The sequence below is a fragment of the Salvia splendens genome, unplaced genomic scaffold, assembly GCF_004379255.2.
Source record: "Salvia splendens isolate huo1 unplaced genomic scaffold, SspV2 ctg1144, whole genome shotgun sequence".
In the NCBI taxonomy this organism is placed as follows: Eukaryota; Viridiplantae; Streptophyta; class Magnoliopsida; order Lamiales; family Lamiaceae; genus Salvia; species Salvia splendens.
This window is the reverse complement of record NW_024598694.1, coordinates 13,400-32,991: the sequence shown is the minus strand read 5'-3', so window position 1 is coordinate 32,991 and position 19,592 is coordinate 13,400. Positions and strand designations below refer to the sequence as shown.

Here is a 19,592-nt window from a genome sequence, read left to right as displayed (position 1 = left end):
TATAGCCCTTTTAAAACAATGATAACATGCTGACTAGACTCAATAAAATATTTAACTTAATTAGAATGCATGCTTGTTCATTTTATTTCTTGATCTTTTCTTAGGGAGCTTTTAAGATTCTTTTACATGAATTAAATTAGGGTTTAATTATTTGCATTAACTTAAATTTATCTTCTAAGAGTTATTGAATAATCCAGCATATTAAACAAATTGACACCAAATTATTTAAAACTAGTCCACTTAAAGTCAGCCCACTATTAATTAAATTAATCTAGAACAAAGAATTTAAAAGTTTAAAATTAGGGTTTAATTATTTGCATAAACTCAGTTACTATAATTTAAAAATCAGCCCACTAATTATTGAAAAATTGCCCACTTAAAGTCGGCCATAATTTATTGATTTATTCAACTTATTTCAACACATGGGAACGGATCCTCTCCTGTTTGAAAAAACCCAGCATAATATGTTGTGCATTAAACGCACATGAAATGGAATGAAACGCAGACATATAAGTTAATTTCATTTTCAACCCCTTTTCCCTTTTATTATGCTTTAGGCAAATATTAATACAAATTGTATTCCAACCCCATGGCCCACCATACAGAGGGAAGCCCAATAATCATTATATCTTTCATAGTATAATACATGTATACATCGTAATATTTTAATAAAAGTTATTTTCAAATTTCTTATAATTAATTGCTAGAAACTGATTTGTTTTATTTATATATTATAAAAATATATTAGAATTGTTTTAAAACCAAAGTATATCATAAAAATACATACTAAGGAGTATTATTATATAAAAATATTATTCTATATGTAAAGAATTATTATTCAACATGATAATCAATAATTAAAATTTCTGTTTAAGTACAAATCTATAAATCAAGTTGATTTTATTTTTTAGAAAATTAAAATAAGATGATTTTTACGTGATGAATAATTCTTATATCTTCATAATCCAAAATAAAGACCAAATCTTCACCATTAGATTTCAAAATGAGTGGATGGGATTAAATCTTACGAATTTTAATAAATAGTAGACAAAATATCAACAAAAGGGTAAGATCGTCATTCTATTATCATATCATAATTTTGATGTTTTTTTATATTAACATAGTGTATTACAAATATCAACACAGTGACATGAGTATTTCAACACAAGTACACGAAAATATCAACACGGTTTTATTGAGATTTTACATGCATTATGTTGAGATTTTACATACATTATATTGAGATTTTACATGCATTATGTTGATATTTTACACACATTATATTGAGAATTTTTGATGTATTTGTTGATAAAAATCTGTTTATCAACATATACGAAAATCTGAAAAAAAAAATCATCAAATTCTATCATCTGAACGTCGTTGGAACATATGCAATTGAGATCTCGTTAGAATCCTTATAAAATTACCTTTAAATTGATATTTTTTTGCGAAAAAATAATTTAAATCGAGCGAGTTACGTAAATTTAAAGTTTTGGGATAATTTTAATAAAAGGAGAATTGACATTAATACCCTTTAATTTTATTTAATAATTATTTAAATTTAAAATATAATCTACTTGACATTATATCAACCTCTAGATCTCCTAATCTAATGGTTAAAAATTAGTCTTAATTTTGGATTGATAATTAGTTAGCAATTGATCACATTCTCCTGCTTCATATACTGATAAAATTTAACTAAAAATCTATTATTGCATCTTCTTAAGATGCTAATTGATTCACCATGATCCTATTATATTAATCTGATTTTTTTTTTCGTGTAAAAGTCATTGTATTCTAATTTGTAAAAGTTAACTTGACATATAGAAATTACTAATACAATGTTTATTATTGATATGCTGGATTTTTTTTAACTTATAAGAGAATATTTTTTCTTTGAGGTGCTTCTTTTATGGTAGTATTAGTATATGGAGTATTTATACATTAAAATAACACTTAGTTTTTAATAATTACACCTATTCCATGCAATAAAACTAAGTACGTATTACTACTATTATATCTTAAATATTACTATTATAAAAGAAGTATTGTATAAAGAAGTACTCCATCCGTTCCACGGTAGTTGAGTTATTTCATTTTCTGCATTCGTTTTGAGAAAATAATAATAAAAAGTTAAAGTGGAGAAAAAATAAAGTAAGAGAGAGTATAATGTATAGAAGAGTCTTATCTACATTATGCTTTCACTTACTTTACTATTTTTCTACTTTAACTATTTATTATCATTTTTCTAAAACGAGTGCAGAAAAAGAAATGACTCAACTACCGCGGAACGGGGGAGTATTCAACATAAAAATTAAAAAAATTATTTTTATAATATATTTTATAAATATATAAAAAACAAATCAGTTTTAAATAATTAGTGATAAAAATAAAAAAAACCAACTTTTGTAAAATATGATACCTGTACTATACGGAGTATGAAAGAGGTTGTGCTGTATGGTGGGCCATGGGGTTGGAATGCAATTTGTATTAATATTTGCCTAAACCATAATAAAAGGGAAAATGGTTTGAAAATGAAGATAACTTGTATGTTTGCGTTTTACTCCATTTCCTCTGCGTTTAATGCACAACATATTGTGCTGTTTTTTTATAGAAATATTCGTTCCCTTCAACACACGCATCAAGGAATTAATCCCGGCCCAAATAAATTACCCTTTCTATCTAAAATTCTTTTTCGATTTGAATTCCCCCAAATTAGAATTCCCGTTAGAAAAAAAGCATCACTCCCATTAACCGCCTCACTGTCTAGTCTCGATTTTTCCGGCTGCGACGACGCCTCCGATTCCGGCTGCTCATCGTGGCTCCAGGCGCCGCCGACGTCGAAGCAATCTCCGGTAACTTTTTTCTCGCTGAATTTGCTTTTAGTTGTATGTTTATTTTAGTTTTGTGGAAATGGAGTTTGACATGGGTTTGCGAAACTGGTTTAGTTCCCAGCGGCGCGTTACTGAGTGGTAGTGTTGGGGGCGAAGTTGTAGTTTGTGATAATGCGTGCAAATTAAGCAACAAAAAATGGGTGTAGGTGATTAGGTGTAGGTATTGTCCTTTTCCCTTGTTTATTTGTATTTTCCTGCTATTTTGTGTTCCTTTTTGGAATTTCACTGTCTTTGTTGCATGTCAGTGTTTATTTAAATCGACGAGGCGGGATACACGTCACCGTAGACCTCCTCACGGACTCACCGTCTGATTTCGGTGCCACCGATTCTCTCTCCGAGCGGCTCTCCAGAATCCACCAAGCAGTCGTTGCAGCGGTGGACTGCCGTGGACTTCTCGGCCTAACTAAGTTGTTTCCATTAATTTTCCAGTTTATAAATTTTATCTTCTTGTTTGGCTAGATATGTTAGGGAGTTAGATCTGGGTCATGATATATGGGCTCTCATCTTGATTTGTGAAGCTATTAAACTTATTGTGATGTCCAAACATTCTTGGGTTGAAAGAGAAGGTCATCGCTTGTTTATTTGTAGATTGGTGTTATTCCTTTGAGCATTTCTCTTAGAATTTGGTCTCAGCCATTTTGCAAGCTAGGCCCACTGACTGACTCTATTTCTCTCTCGATTTTGATGGTGAAACAGTTGTGTGATGCTGGAACTGTAGTTTGTTGGGAACTCTACGGAGGTTAAATCTTCAATTTCTTGGCTGCTTGTATTAGGGATGTACTCGTAGAAATTAATAGGGTTGTTCTAAAAGTTGCTGTTTATGTTACAGATATTGTTATTGGTATTTATACTTCGGAATGCACATATTTGCTATGTGGAATTCTTCTCTTGCATTCCATGTTTCATCTTACCTCTCGGGTGCCCAAAATTGAACAGGTTATCGGAAGTCAAACTGTATTATCTATCATCGTATCAAGCAGACGACACTGGTCTAATTTTTGTTAGTTTTCAAAAGCCCTATATTACACTTATAATTGGATTTGTGTGCTGATTGATGCAAGATGGCAAACATACACGGATTGAAAGAATTTTTTATTTTGACTTGGTTACTTTACTAGCGACATGTATTCTCTTATAGTGGTTTTTTCCACTGCATCATGTAATAGTATCTTTGTTTTCACTTTCCTTCTTTTTGCTTTAGGAAACTATTGTAAAATGGAAGTTTAAAAGTATCTTAACAAGTTTTTTTCTAGTTATCCTGACAACCTTTCTGCTTAATTTCCTCTAGTTTTAGGTATGTGCAGTTGCTAATGTTTTTGCATAAACCACAACTTCCTAAGCTCATAAACTCACCAATAAAATGCACTACTTAATGTTGTGTAGGTATTTTAGTTCCACCTCTCCAGTGCCCTTTTGGTCTTTAACCTTTAATAACTATGATTCACAGCTCCTTATCTTCACATTGATCCTAGCTCTTTCTTAATTTATATTTGTTGTTTATTGTACTTGAAAATTATTGACATTCTCAACTTTTGGCATCATACTTGTTACGTGTGTCATGATATGGTTATATTTGTATACATCCTTTGTATCCCCCTTAATTCATATATCATCATATGTTTTCTTCAGATATTGCTTGATGATGTGAAGATATTAGAACAACTGATTGACCTGGTCTTCTATCTGCTAGTTCTACTTGGTCCATACAGAGATGTCAGTATTCATTTCCTTGAAATTTTAGATCTTTACTATGTTGTTTGTAGATATGTACTTACTACTTCGTATCCAGGAATCTCACACCATACCCAATGGCATGGTTCTTCTTCATTCGGCTCTGGTAGCTTGTATTATAAAATTGTTTCTCCACACTACCAAGAGGTTGCTCAAGCATTGACTGCATATTACAAGGTAGCAATCCGGGATTTGGTGAAAACTAAGAACATTAAATTACTTGTTTAATGGTATAAATCTTCCTACTCCATCATCTTGATTGTTGTTATTTCAAAGTGTTATCAAGTAATGTTGTGGCTGAGTAAGTGGAGTTGGTGGCAGGTGGACATATTCATAGAGGCAGAATTTGCTGCTGTTTGTGTAGATGTCAAGTTTCTGCAGACCAACGATTCATTTGGAAGTGCTTTCCCTACTACTGAAGAGACCTTGAATCACCTCTGCCAGAGTATGATTCTTCTCTTCAATTTCTACAGTCCTTGTGTCAGCAAAAGTTGTTCCCGGAATGCATTGTGAATAACAAGATTTTATCCTTTCATCTGATTAGAGTTTTCACTGACTGAAAGCATTGACATTTCTTTAAAATGTCAAATGTGGTGAATACATGTTTCTGCTCCAGGGAACTTGAGCTGGAATTTCTATTTTGTATACATGTTTCTGCTCCAGGGACTTCATTTATTTCTGTCCAAGTGAGATAGTAAGAGATTCCATAATCAGCTTGATTTGCTTATGTGGCTGCAGCTTTATCTGATGCATGTTGATGTATGTCCTAGGATTTGTTTGTTACATTTGAGCTTGGGTGAAAAAGTTGATGTTTGATACGTGGGAATGTAATTCCTTGTCTCCCAATAGTATAGCACATTTGGTCGATGTGGTTTAAGTGGATAAAGGGTATTATTGAGGGTCCCACTATGTTGTGAAAAAATATGATTTTTTGATAAATGTGTCACTGGAAGTTTGAAATATAAACTAGAGTGTGTTCATGAACCAAAATGGAAAGTGCTAAATTTTAGGGGACACCAGACATAGTAATTGTGCTATAGTACTGGGGGACGGATAAAGTAATTGTTACACTAGAGAATGATTATACAATGTTGGGCAGTCAATTATTTTTAAGCTAGATTAGTACTGTGAATTAGCATATTACAAGTTCTATTAATAGCATTTATAACTTTATCCCACTAGAGAACTAAAATCTCACACTTCTGAATTCTTTCTTCATTCCTGTTTACTTTCTCTTTTCCTTTTCCCCTTTTGTTTCTTTATTATTTATTTTCTTCCTTGTGACATGTTTATTAATTCAGGAGTAGTGTGGCAATGTAGTCGTTCTTATTCTGGTTTAGGCCGTCATGAACTTAAAATTATTGGGCTGAGACAATATTTCCTCATACATGGCTGCTATCTCTCACCTAAAATCTAAAGCTTTATCTATTGTGAGTGCACTTTCCAATTAAGATTAGTGGATTTATGCCTTTGAATAATACAACTGCTGCTGGTAAAGTTAGCACACCTTAAAATTTTTATGTGCTTGTGCTTGGTGTGGTTTGTAAACCGGCCCCTATTTCTTTGAAGTAAATGTATTTTTTTCTACTGCAGCTGTTGCACCTTTGTGAAGCTGAAAGTGTATCCTACCTGGAAGAGGTGGCCAGCAAAACATCAACTCAGGATGTGGCAAAGTCTGTTGGACTCAAGGTATTGGTTTCTAAAGTGAAAGCATCATGCAGTTTTGGTCATAACTCTCAGAGAGATACATGTGTCATTGCATTTATAATAGAAAAAAAATTCCCAGACCCTTTAGACCTGTTGTTACAATAACATTGAACAACCAGCAAGTTTTGTACTTTGAAAATGAAACTAAAATTATCTTAAATGTGCTGCAGAAATTTTACACACGAGAAAACCCAAATCTGACATTTCAATTTTTTTTCTTGTTTGTAGTATTGCCCAGTCGCAGTTCGGTCTATAACAAATGTTTATAGTATTTCCTATACAATAAGCATTGCAATGTCTGCACTTTGAGAAGATTTTGCCTTCTATACATATGCAGTTGTCAATTTGTCATTTTGTCTTACTTGGTGGTATCATGGGCATTTGTTTTGTATAGGTTCTTGCGTTGCTAAAAAAAATGTTTAATGCTCCCTCTGAGGCAAGCTACCCGAGGGGCAACTGGAACTTAATGCAATGCGCTTGGCAGATGTCTTGTCAGATGATTCAAATTTTCTGTCATTCATCATGATAAACTTTGTAAGCTTTCCATCAGTACAACTAATTTTAAAATTTTAGAGTGCTATGGATTCCATGCCATGGTTTCTTTGCTATTCATGATTGAAGGTCGAAAAGACTCGAAGCATGACATCTGAGTTTCTTAGAAAATGTCTTTGCCTATTTGAACACACCAATGATGTGCTTGAAGAGATATTTTGATCAAATTGCTGGTTTTAACAAATGGATGTTAATTTTATGAAAGTAACTTTTAAATGAAAAGGTGAGAGTTTGAGCACCTGCAATAACCTAGACTTGTCGATCACCTCCGAGCTTATCTTAGCTTAAAAGTGGACAATGTTATTTGTATTTTGCATGTAATTTACAAGTATAGTGTGCATGTGGACAATGTACAACTGCTGAGGTAATTTCAATGTATGCTTTCCTTCCATTCTGATATCGGGCATTAATTATTTGTTTGTCCTATCTTTCTTAGTTTGCAATTTAGGTAATGAAACATTCTAGCACATGGTCATTATGCTGCTTCTTATAGTTGCACTTTTTTTTATTTAATAAACCTGCTTCACTCAACACATTTATTCATTATGTGCATTTAGTAGATAGGTAATCTTCTTTGTGGGTTATTTATAAGTCATTTTTTGTGCCCCGGATCGTTCGTGCTGCATCTGAAGATCATTTAGTCCATGTAAAACCTCTCATGCTTAACCTATGGATATCATTCATCTTTTTCCATAAAATGTTAAGTGCATCTGTTTTGTTTTTGGGGTCTTAATAGAAATGATCTTTACCTTAGCACATATATATTTTTATCACTAACCATTTTTTATATTACCTTTAGGACTAGCTTCGTATATTGGACTCTCGGCCCAGATGAAAAAAAGAGTAGCCCAATGCTACATTTTTTCCGTAAGAGATCATCTCATGTATCTTTTCTTGTGATGTTGTAATTACCTTTTCTAGTGATGTAAGACAAAACTTACACTTTATAAAAGAAAACAAAAGATATTTTTATGATATAAAACGTTTCCTTCCTTTCGCTTAAGATTTGAAAATCATGTAAATAAAAACCACGTTTAAATAACACTTAATTTGCTCAGGGTCTTACATGATATGCAAATGATTTTACACTGTTTTGTAGGGAATAAGCTTCATAAAAAAGGAGTTTTAATGCAGAAAAGGAAGGTAGGAAGGTAAGACTATCTTGTAAAGATGACAGGAAAGATGGCACTATATATTTAAAGAAAACAATGTAATTGATCAATCAAAATTGAATGTCGCAAAGTTTCGAAGATGATCTAAATTGACAATTTTTTTTTGTTCTGCTAAAGATATACTGGTAGAGGTTTGTTTTCAGCATTTTGGTATGTCAGCAGGTAGTTTTACAAGAAAGTAGTTTTCCCGTACGTATTCGAGGATTCTGGTAACTCTACATCAAATCCTAGTCTTTGAGGATTCTGGTAAGTTTACTTCTCATCTTATTCGGGTGTTATTCAAACTTGTATATACTCAACTTGTGATGTTTCCTACTTATACATAAGAGCCTAGCTGCTATTTATTCTCATCTGTGGCTGAAATGTTAATTTTATAGAGAATTTAAATGTTATTTTCTCTTTGTAACTGACATGTTATTATTGAGAGTAAATTTCCGAAAGGTTGCCTGTCATGGTTCTTTAATATGTGCATCTCCCTATTTTTTAATGAATTCAGACGCATCACCAATAGATAAACAAGGGATATTAGCTTCATAAATATCCGAAAGTGCCCTAGTACTATACTGCTTTGTTATGAGAACAAAAAGCTTCCACGAACAGACTTTCACCACTTGCTATTTGTGTGTGCATGCAAGATTTTCTCTATATTGATTGTAACTAACACACTTTTTTATGGGTTATTAGTGTAGACTTCGTTTCCCTCAAGGGTTGGTCTGCAAACTTGTTGTTGCTTACTAACTTCTGGAGAGCTAGGTTTCCCGTGCTTCAGATAAAGTGACAATAGTGTTCTTTGGTGTCCGATTTCTTGAGCTAAGGAGAGAGAACTATTCCGGTTTTGAAAAATTAATTGAAAAAGCCATATGGTCGATCGACTGAATGAGAGCTTTACGAGTTGCAATCTTGTTGATATTGGTGCATAATAATGATTTGGGCAATAGGACTAAAAGCCTCATATCCAAATTATCACATGCCTAACCCTGCATATACCCCTAGTGAGCCAGTTTGAGCCCCCAAAGCCTAATTTCTTTGTTAAAAATATTGAAGTCACTATATCAGCCTATCTATTATATCCATTCATTGGCCTGTATTTTCTACCCTAGTCACTAAAATTAAAGTGCTAGCACATTCTTGGGAGGGTATTTATGGTGGCAAGAAAAAGATGGAAGTCCTGGAACATTCATTTGGTGATATTCATTTTTCCTGAGATGTGTAAAAAAAGCCAAGGCTCAAAAAAAAAAAAGTAAAATGGCAGCCTTTCATGTGTAAAAAAAGCGAAGGCTCGAAAAAATAAAAATAAGAAGGCAGCCTTTCATGTTTAAAAAAAGCCAAGGCTCGAAAAAAAAAGAAAAAGGCAGCCTTTCATGTGTAAAAAAAGCCAAGGCTCGAAAAAAAAGAAAAAGGCAGCCTTTCATGTGTAAAAAAAGCCAAGGCTCGAAAAAATAAAAATAAGAAGGCAGCCTTTCATGTTTAAAAAAAGCCAAGGTTCGGAAAAAAAAAGAAAAAAACAGCCTTTCATGTGTAAAAAAAGGCAAGGCAGGAAAAAAGTAAAAATAAAAAGGCAGCCTTTCATGTGTAAAAAAAGCCAATGCTAGAAAAAAAAATATTGAGCGAAAATTAGAAATGGTTAAAGAACGCTCAAAAGAATAAGATGAATTGGTTTAGATGGTAGAAAATCTCGAGTTTGGGGTGTGAGCTATCAAAGTTTTGTATGCATTGAGTGAGATGTGAAGGATGTTTTGATGGATGTGCTAGCATTTTAATAATGGTGGTAACCTACTTAACCATATATGATCACACCTTTACCAAAAGCCCCATTACATCCAAATGAATAAGACCTTTTCATTTATGCATCATATTGACTTGTGAGCAATGAATTTTGTTTGAGTTTGGGAGAAAGATCTTATATGCTTAAAATAAAGAATAGCCGGAAGAACTTCTCTTTAGGAATTAGCGACGATGGTTTGAGACTCCCAAGACATAACTCGAACTTAGATTGAAGCATTGGGATGCCTAGCTCTTAGGGAATTAGTTCGTGTACAGTTGTTGTTCTAAAGTCTTACCCGCGAGAGAATTCGGGGTCAACCTAATTTCGCTAATGATTTGTGCGATTTGGCCTGACTTGAAGTAGAGGATTATCTAATGTCTTGTGAGTGTGCTTAATTGTCTAACTTGCTTGAGGGCGAGCTTTATAATTTATCTGTTACATATATTATATTTTTGTGAGTTATACTGTGCTTGACGTGTTTCTACTTTTTCTAATCCACTTTTTTGCTACCTTGCAGCTTTATAATTAACACATACATAATATTCTATTTTTCTGTGTCATATGCCGTGTACAAATATGTGCTTTAGTTGTGTTTCTTTGATATATAAACCCCATTGATTGTCAAATCTGGCTTCTTAATATATCTGTTAAATGTATGTCCATGATTATGTTGTTTCTGGTATCAAATGGTCATTATAGAATTATGCAAATATCTGCAAAGGTAAAAGCGATTTATATGCAAGAGCATTTGTTACTGTCCTCAATCTTGGCAAAGGTAAATGTGGTATTCATAGTATTTTCTAAGATAATTTGGAGTTTTATGTTGTACTTGTCCGTATGTTGGTATGTCCTACTTAGAATATGTTCCGGTATTATATGAATTATCTGCGGTGTATAGTCTCTGATATTCTATTCTATTACCTATGATGTTTGTCTAATCTGTTGTTTTGTTATTCTCTTTTAGTATCTGACTCTTCCGTCCATGTTTGGAACAGGCTTCAGCATCAGAAGCTCAGGACTAGATATCTTTTTATTATAAATAACTTGTCCACTGCAAATGTTGAGGCTAAAGCTAAAGAGTTTATTGAAATTTTGAATTTTATACTATCCGTCCATGTTTGGAACAGGCTCCAGCATCAGAAGCTCAGGACTAGATATCTGGTTTGCGTTGTATATAGTTATGGAGAGGGAGAGATTTAGCTTGACACTACATTCCTTACCTTAAATAGTTCTCTGGATGCAATATCTCTGTTCTCTGAACAGAGATATTGTGCAAGCCATTTATGTAAACTGCAAGGTTTGATTTTTCTACTTACTTTATTCATTTTGGAAAGCCGGTTTTTATTCTTGGTATTTGTACTATGTCTAGGTTCTGTTTTAAACAGAACTTGTAAAATCTAGTGTGGAAGAACTATCACTGCAGAAAATTTAGCAAGCTGGCTTGGGAAGATTACTATTGGAAAAAATCAAGTTCTAAGGGAACGAGTGATAGATTCTTCTTTTCGTCTGTTTTATTTTTGAGTTTACTTCATAAACTTGGAGCTGGGTTGTCTGAAATCCTCATGTTGCAATAAATATTATTATCTCATCTTCTTGATTCAAAATTTTTTCTGACACATGGAAGTATATTATTTGTTGAATGCTTTTAAGGGGCTCAGGATGCCTGTTAATCCTTTTACCTCAAAGGTACGATCCATGGTTTATTTTTTATGTACTTGCGAGTCCAAGTTTATTTCAACTCAAAATGTGTTTGTTTTAGATTTTCAAAGCCTGTTCAAACAGCATTGCATATGGGCCTCCTCACCGTTGGGCAGTGGTAATCTCAAATTTAAGATTGAAGTAATTTTGTATAAACATATCTGGTTAATCTTTGTTTTGGATTCCAAATCATAAATTTTGGACAATTTTCTTTGTTGATATCTCTTTGGTTTCAGGTTCTGTTTAAGCATTTAAGTGTTGACCTCATGGATGTCACACCCTCTTCTCTTCTAAAGGATGTAGTTTGACAATTTGAAGGTAATCCTGATTTTTTAAATAAGGATGTTTGATCTTCACAACCACCAAGAATGCATGAGGTGAAATGTGGAATTATTTCGACACTAAACTAAATTGAGATACCCCTTGATGTTGCTGCCTCTCCCCCATCCTGGCAGCCACTCTCATATAAAGTGCAGCTTGTTGCATCTACTGTGGCAGGGTGACTGCAAAAATTATATAGGCCCATGTAGGAAAATCTAATTAATTATTTGACTTACACATATTGGGGAAGTTTCCTTCATTACTTTATTTTGCAAACAATTTTCGTGCAGTAAATAATTAATTACAATGTATGGACTCTAGCCTACTCCGATTTCTGTATATTTTATCTGTTGACTTGATTACTTGATTAGCCTACTCTAACCTAACTATGTTAGTTATAATGTTTTCCTGTTCTAAAATATTCAGCTTGCCTAATGTTTATCCTTTGTGAATGCTTCTGCTTCAGGATCAGTCATTAAGCATCAACTTGTTACTCACCTTATGCTGGGCATTGCTTTACAAGCTATTTCAGTTGCTCATACTGAACCTGATGTTGGCCATAGTTCCAATACTAATCACCGACCCGGTCTTATTCAATCTTCTGCTCCACAGATTGAGGTATTAATGTTATCTTCCTGTTAAGTTGTTGAACCTGCATATGAGGAACAGAGGACTGTTTCCTTGAAAACATGACAAATGTTAAATTGCTATCTGGATGTCATCATCCAAAATCATCTTCCCTCATGCCTATGTGTGGTTTCTGGTTTCTCATGTCTATGTAGTTGTGGATAATACTTCTATTCCAAGTGATTTGCGTGAACTCATGATCACTGTAATTGTGTCCTTTTGTTTTCAGATTGCAGGCTCTGGATTAGCAATTCCCTCTTTGATCCCACTACAACAGAGACCACCAAGTTCTCTAGATGAGAGTGGACTCCTAATTTCATGAAGCCAACACAATACACCTACCCTTCCCTAGGCAAGTAATAGGGTCTTTGTCACTCGATACTTTTTCTATTTTTACATTGTTTTGACTGTATTTTTGAGAGCTAATCTACTCAAACCCACAATGCAGTGGCGCTATGCCGTCAATACAATCTGCCTCGTGGGTTTTCCATGGTCTTCTAGATCAACCTCAGCAAGAAAATTATCACTTTTAGCTGTGCTACTTTCTCTCATGGTGTGTTTTTTGGTTACATTAACATTGGGACTGGTGTTACAGCTGAGAGAAGAGAAACTTCCATAGAGGTGATTGGATGTAGCTGTCTTATACTTTTTTGGTCTCTGTTTACGCTTTATCTTGATCCTTTTGGTTTTCACATGCTTTTACTCTGAGGATTTTCTTCCTTGTTATGGACTCCTTAATAAAATGACTTGTAATTTTGATCGGTTCCTCTGGTAACCTATGTGCTAACTGATAGCACTCTCAATCATATATATAAAAATGGTTGTATTCTCGAATCAATTTTCGTTTCTTGAATTGTCAATCATTACCTATGTTCAACTAGATACCTGTACCATAATGTCCAGGATTATGTGGTTTCTGTATATTTTATCTGTTGACTTGATTTGTTTGGTAAAGTTCCTCAACAATTTAATTTGACTTAACATCTCTTATATTATATGCCAATTATGTAGTTTTATACATTAGTCTACTTTCTTTGAGTTTGTTATCTTTATTGGTCCGTTTGATGATTATGTTTGATACAACAAATTCTGGGTTCCTGATTGAACAAACATGAGCACAGATAAATAGTGTTGTAAAATACTCTTCAACCTAAAATATTCAGCTTGCCTAATGTTTATCCTTTGTGGATGCTTCTGCTTCAGGATCAGGCATTAAGCATCAACTTGTTATATCACCTTATGCTGGGCATTGCTTTACGAGCTGTTTTAGATGCTTTGAGGAAGCCTGAAGATTCAAAAGTTTGTTCCTTCCTAGGTTATCAGTTAATGTTATTATTGAGAATTTCAGTCTGACCATGGCTTTATGACATTCATATGTTTTTCTTTGGGACTGAGGCATTGGAGCAGTTTGTGGACCGTGTCATTGGGTGGTCACAGTACTGCAATCTTATCCTGCACTTTGTAGCATTTATAGAGAGGGCACTTAATAAGATTTCAGCTGCTCATACTGAACCTGATTTAGAGGGAACCTTTAGCTGCAATCTTTCTATTCCCTCATGGAGAGTTTGTATCTGGCTGGTGCACGTCTGACCCTCTAGTTTCTGAAGAGGATGCACCATTAGACTATGTATTATATGCATCACCTAGATAATTCTTATTACAACTATTGCATTGTCTGAAACACCCTAAGTCATCAATGTATATAGATACATTAAATTTGAATTTACCCCTTGCAGTGTACCTCGATCCTCTTATGCTCATCAGAGAACTTCGTTGTTGAATAAAGTGATTGCAAACCTTCATTGCTTTATTCCTGATGTATGCCTGGGTAAATGATTTAGTAATTTTCATTTTTAATCAGGGTATGCCGCTTGCTACTACTATTTAGTAACTAATTACATTTGTTTCAATCCCAGATGGGAAGGATCTGTCAACAAATTCATTCGGTTCATATAGAAGGACTATCAGAAACTGTCAGATGGATTCTTTTCTCTACTTCAGAGCTGACAGAGTATCCACAATTAGCAAGAACTTATGTATGCCTGCTTCTAACTCTTCCCTTGATTAATCAAGTAGTAGTACATACCTATATTCTAATACATTATTGCATGTTGGTTCACTATTAAGTCATGCGGAGTCTTTAGTGTCAGGATTTTTGAATGAAGATGATGTACAACTGTTGAGATAATAAGAATGTTTGCCCTCCTTTCATGCTGAACTCATGCATTAATTATTTGTTTTTCCTATCTTAGTTTGCAATTTAGGTAATTGAAACATTCTAGCACATAGTCACTATGCAGCTTCTTGTAGTTGCACTTTTTTTTCTTTAATAAACCTGCTTCACTCACCACATTTATTCATTATGTGCATTTTGTAGATAGGCAATCTTCTTTGTAGGTTATTTATAAGTCAGTTTGTGTCCCGGATCGTTCGTGCTGCATATGAAAAACAATTAGTCCATGTAAAACCTCTCATGCTTAACCTATGGATATCATTCACACCTTTTTCCATAAAATGTTAAGTGCATCTGTTTTTGGGGCTTAGTAGAAATGATATTTACCTTAGCACATATATATTTGATCACTAACCATTTTTTATATTACCTTTAGGACTAGCTTCCTTTATTGGACTCTAAGCCCAGATGAAAAAAAGAGTAGCCCAACGCTACATTTTTTCTGTAAGAGATCATCTCATGTATCTTTTCTTGTGATGTTGTAATTACCTATTCTAGTGATGTAAGACAAAACTTATACTTGATAAAAGAAAACGAAGGATTTTTTTATGATATAAAACGTTTACTTCCTTTTACTTAAGATTTGAAAATCATGTAAATAAAAAATCACGTTTAAATAACACTTAATGTGTTCAGGGTCTTACATGATATGCAAATGATTTTACACTGTTTTGTAGGGAATAAGCGTCCTAAAAAGGAGTTTTAATGCATAAAAGGAAGGTACGAAGGTAAGACTATCTTGTAAAGATGATAGGAAAGATGGCAGTATATATTTAAAGAAAACAATGTAATCGATCAATCAAAATTGAATGTCGGAACTATTTCGACACTAAACTAAATTGAGATACCCCTCATCTTGGCAGCCACTCTCATCATATAAGGTGTAGCTTGTTGCATCTACAGTGGCAGGGTGACTGCATAAGTTATATAGGCCCATGTAGGAAAATCTAATTAATAATTTGAATTACATATTGGGGATGTTTCCTTCATTACTTTATTTTGCAAACAATTTCCGTGCACTAAATAATTTAATTTCAATGTATGGACTCTAGCCTCTCTGATTTCTGTATATTTTATCTGTTGACTTGATTTGTTTGGTCAAGTTCCTCAACACTCTGAATTCTTTCTTCATTCCTGATTACTTTCTCTTTTTTCCTTTTCCCCTTTTGTTTCTTTATTATTTGTTTCTTCCCTGTGACCTGTTTATTAATTCAGGAGTTGTGTGGCAATGGAGGCGTTCTTATTCTGGTCAGGCCGTCATGAACTTAAAGTTATCTGGCTCAAACAATATTTCCTCATACATGGATGCTATCTCCCACCTAAAATCTAAAGCTTTATCTATTGTGAGTGCACTTTCCAGTTAAGATAAGTGGATATATGTCTTTGAATATTACAACTGCTGGTGAAGTTAGCACACCATAAAAATTTTATGTGCTTGTGCTTGGTGTGGTTGTGTGAACAGCCCCTTATTTCTTAAAGTAAATCTGATTTTTTCCGTTGTTGCTTTTGCACTTTTGTGAAGCTGAAAGTGTATCCTACCTGGATGAGGTGGCCAGCAACACAGCAACTCAGGATATAGCAAAGTTTGTTGGACTCGAGGTATTCTAAAATCGAAGCATCATGCAGTTTCTGTTATAACTTTGATAGATATACATGTTTCATTGCATTTATAATTGTTACAATTACATTGAAAAACCAGCAAGTTTTGTACACTGAAAATGAAACTAAAATAATCTTAAATGTGCTGCAGAAATTTTACACATCGAGAAAACCCAAATATGAGACATTTCAAACTTTTTCTTAACTGCCTATTATAATCCTAGTTTGTAGTATTACTCAGTCGCAATCCGGTCTATAACAAATGTTTATCGTATTTCCTATACAATAAGCATTGCAATATCGGCCTCCAATACATATGCAGTTGTCAATTTGTCATTTTGTCATTTTGTCTTACTTGGTGGTATCATGGGCATTTGTTTTGTATAGGTTCTTGCATTGCTAAAAAAAATGTTTAATGCTCCCTCCGCAGCAAGCTACCCGAAGGGGCAACTGGAACTTAATGCAATGCGCTTGGCAGATGTCTTCTCAGATGATTCAAATTTTCGGTCATTCATCATGATAAACTTTGTAAGCTTTCCATCAGTACAACTAATTTTAAAATTTTAGAGTGCTATGGATTCCGTGCCATGGTTTCTTTGCTATTCATGATTGAAGGTCGAAAAGACTCGAACATGACATCTGAGTTTCTTAGAAAATGTCTTTGCCTATTTGAACACACCAATGATGTGCTTGAAGATATTTTTTTATCAAATTGCTGGTTTTAACAAATGGATATTAATTTTATGAAAGTAACTTTTTAATGAAAAGGTGAGAGTTTGAGCACCTGCAATACCTTAGACTTGACGATCACCTCCGAGCTTATCTTAGCTTAAATGGTAGTATTATGTTGTCTGTCGACAATCTTATTTGTATTTTGCATGTCATTTGCAAGTATAGTGTGCATGTGGATCTAGTAGCAAATTTCTGAACTCAAACCTAACCAACTAATTTTTTGAATGTGCTGGTATCTTGTGAAATGGAATAATGAGGGCTTCCCAAACTGTTGTTGCTATGTTCACAAGTCACTTAGCACATACAATGAGTTTGTAAGTTACCAGTATAAATATTTTTGTCATTTTAATCATCTAATTGGAAAGTACCACGAACTGTTCAAGTGACATCATTTCCTCGTTTGGTTTTTGTCACTGCAAACAAATACAAATGATTAGTAAGAAGAGTTTCAGCTTCTCAATGTATGATGGTTAAATATTTATATTGTTTGACGTTTCATGTCTAAAGAGTAAACGGACATTTGTATGCCATACCATACACATCAATTCTTTCAATTTATCTTCTTTTTTCATGGAAATTTTGGATTTTTTTTCTTACCCAAAAAATGTGTACCTATACAGGGAACCCTTAGCTCCAATCTTTCTATTCCCTCATGGAGAGTTTGTATCTGGCTGGTGCTCGTCTGACCTTCTAGTTTCTGAAGAGGATGCACCATTAGACTATGTATTATATACATCACCTCGATAATTCTTATTTCGCCAAATCAGTTAGTTACAACTATTGCATTAAACACCCTAAGTCATCATCAATGTATATAGACACATTTTATTTGAATTAACCCCTTGCAGTGTACCTCGTTCCTCTTATGCTCATCAAAGAACGTCTTTGTTGATTAAAGTGATTGCAAACCTTCATTGCTTTGTTCGTGATGTATGCCACGGTAAATGATTTAGTAATTTCTGTTTTTAGTAAGGGTATGCCACTTGCTACTATTATATAGCAACTAATTACATTTGTTTCAATCTCAGATGAGAAGGATCTGTCAACAAGTTCATTCGGTTCATACAGAAGGACTATCAGAAACTGTCAGATGGATTCTTTTCTCTACTTCAGAGCTGACAGAGTATCCACAATTAGCAAGAACTTATGTATGCCTGCTTCTAACTCTTCCCTTGATTAATCAAGTAGTAGTACATACCTATATTCTAATACATTATTGCATGTTGGTTCACTATTAAGTCATGCGGATTCTTTAGTGTCAGGATTTTTGAATGAAGATGATGTACAACTGTTGAGATAATAAGAATGTATGCCCTCCTTTCATGCTGAACTCGGGCATTAATTATTTGTTCATGTCCTATCGTTCTTGGTTTGCAATTTAGGTAATGAAACATTCTAGCCCATTGTCACTATGCGGCTTCTTACATTTTTTTTCTTTAACAAATCAGCTTCACTCACCACATTTATTCATCATATTTGTTGTCTTCTTGCAGACTTTAATGAAGTTTGTTTCTTCTTGCAGGAGCTTGGGAAGGAGTGGACAGAACAACTAGCTTCCTATATTGGACTCTCAAACCAAATGAAATGCTTGTATTTGGTGTATAGTGTGTGGATCTGTTTATAGTGTTTGTAGTGTTTGTAGTATATGTATAATGTGTGTAGTGCATGTGTTTTCTTAGCATGCAGTGTGTGTTGTGTTTTTGCATTTGAAGTTCATGTATTTCGTGTGTGTGTGTGTGTGTGTGTGTGTATTTTGTGGATACTATGTGCCGTCTATATGCAGTGAAATTTTTATTTCTTGTAGTGTGTTTAGTGGGTGCAATGATGTATGTAGTGTATGAAGTATGTATATTTTGTGTGTAGTGTAGTGTATGTGCAGTGCGTGAAGTATGCATATTTTGTTTATAGTGTGTGTAAAGTGTGTTAATTTTTTTAATAGTGTGTAGTATGTTTATTTTATGTATGTGAGCAGTGTATATTGTCTCTATTTTGTGCACAATGTGTATTAAATGCTAGAATGTAATGCACATAGTGTATAATTTTATTTTGAATATATAATGTGCATTGTGTGTATTGTGTATAATATATGTATTATGTGTAATGTATGTAGTGTATATAGTGTGTGTGTGCAGTTTGTGTATTTCGCGTGTAGTGTTTGTGTTTTGTAGTGTATGTAATGCGCCTAGTGTATGTAGTGTTTGTGTTTTGTGTACGGCGTATGAACGGTGATTTTGTGTTTGTGAATGAAGTATGTGTATTCTTTGTTAGTTTTAATAGTATGTGCAATGTGTCTGCGTTGTATTTTGTTTATAGTGTCTGCAATGTATTTTGTTTATAGTGTCGGCAATGTGTGTAGTATGTGTCGCCTGTGTATACCAAATCTAGTGTGTGTATTTTGTGTATAGCGTGTAGTGCATATTGCGTGTATTTTGTGTAGTGTGTAGCGTTGTCTTATTTTGTATGTGTTTAAGTGTTTGAAGTTCATGTATTTTGTGCATAGTGTAATATGTGTATTTTTTGTGTAGCATACTTTGTATTTTAATTGTGTGGTGTATTGTGTA

At 33.8% G+C, this 19,592-nt stretch overlaps 2 long non-coding RNA genes across 15 annotated transcripts; both read left to right on the top strand.

Moving 5' to 3' along the window:
- The first annotated feature begins 2,647 nt into the window (after positions 1–2,647).
- LOC121788787 lies at positions 2,648–12,819 on the top strand. Of its 2 annotated transcripts, XR_006047935.1 has the most exons (17): positions 2,648–2,855; positions 2,949–3,054; positions 3,140–3,894; positions 4,524–4,607; positions 4,684–4,802; positions 4,947–5,070; positions 5,242–5,384; positions 6,219–6,314; positions 6,727–6,866; positions 7,684–7,751; positions 7,984–8,035; positions 8,219–8,302; positions 10,817–11,507; positions 11,581–11,637; positions 11,756–11,837; positions 12,307–12,458; positions 12,697–12,819. It is a non-coding gene; the product is annotated as an uncharacterized LOC121788787 (long non-coding RNA). The 2 variants fall into 2 exon arrangements; XR_006047934.1 differs by having other exon boundaries at positions 10,817–11,637.
- A 100-nt stretch (positions 12,820–12,919) lies between these two features.
- Positions 12,920–18,837, top strand: LOC121788786. 13 transcript variants are annotated; one of them, XR_006047923.1, is made up of 14 exons: positions 12,920–13,088; positions 13,671–14,094; positions 14,204–14,295; positions 14,384–14,503; positions 15,077–15,144; positions 15,378–15,428; positions 15,916–16,043; positions 16,223–16,299; positions 16,687–16,827; positions 17,652–17,754; positions 17,880–17,971; positions 18,060–18,179; positions 18,288–18,413; positions 18,554–18,837. It is a non-coding gene; the product is annotated as an uncharacterized LOC121788786 (long non-coding RNA). The 13 variants fall into 13 exon arrangements; XR_006047927.1 differs by having other exon boundaries at positions 13,671–13,766; positions 17,652–17,971; XR_006047924.1 differs by having other exon boundaries at positions 13,671–13,782; positions 17,652–17,971.
- The last annotated feature ends 755 nt before the right edge of the window (positions 18,838–19,592 follow it).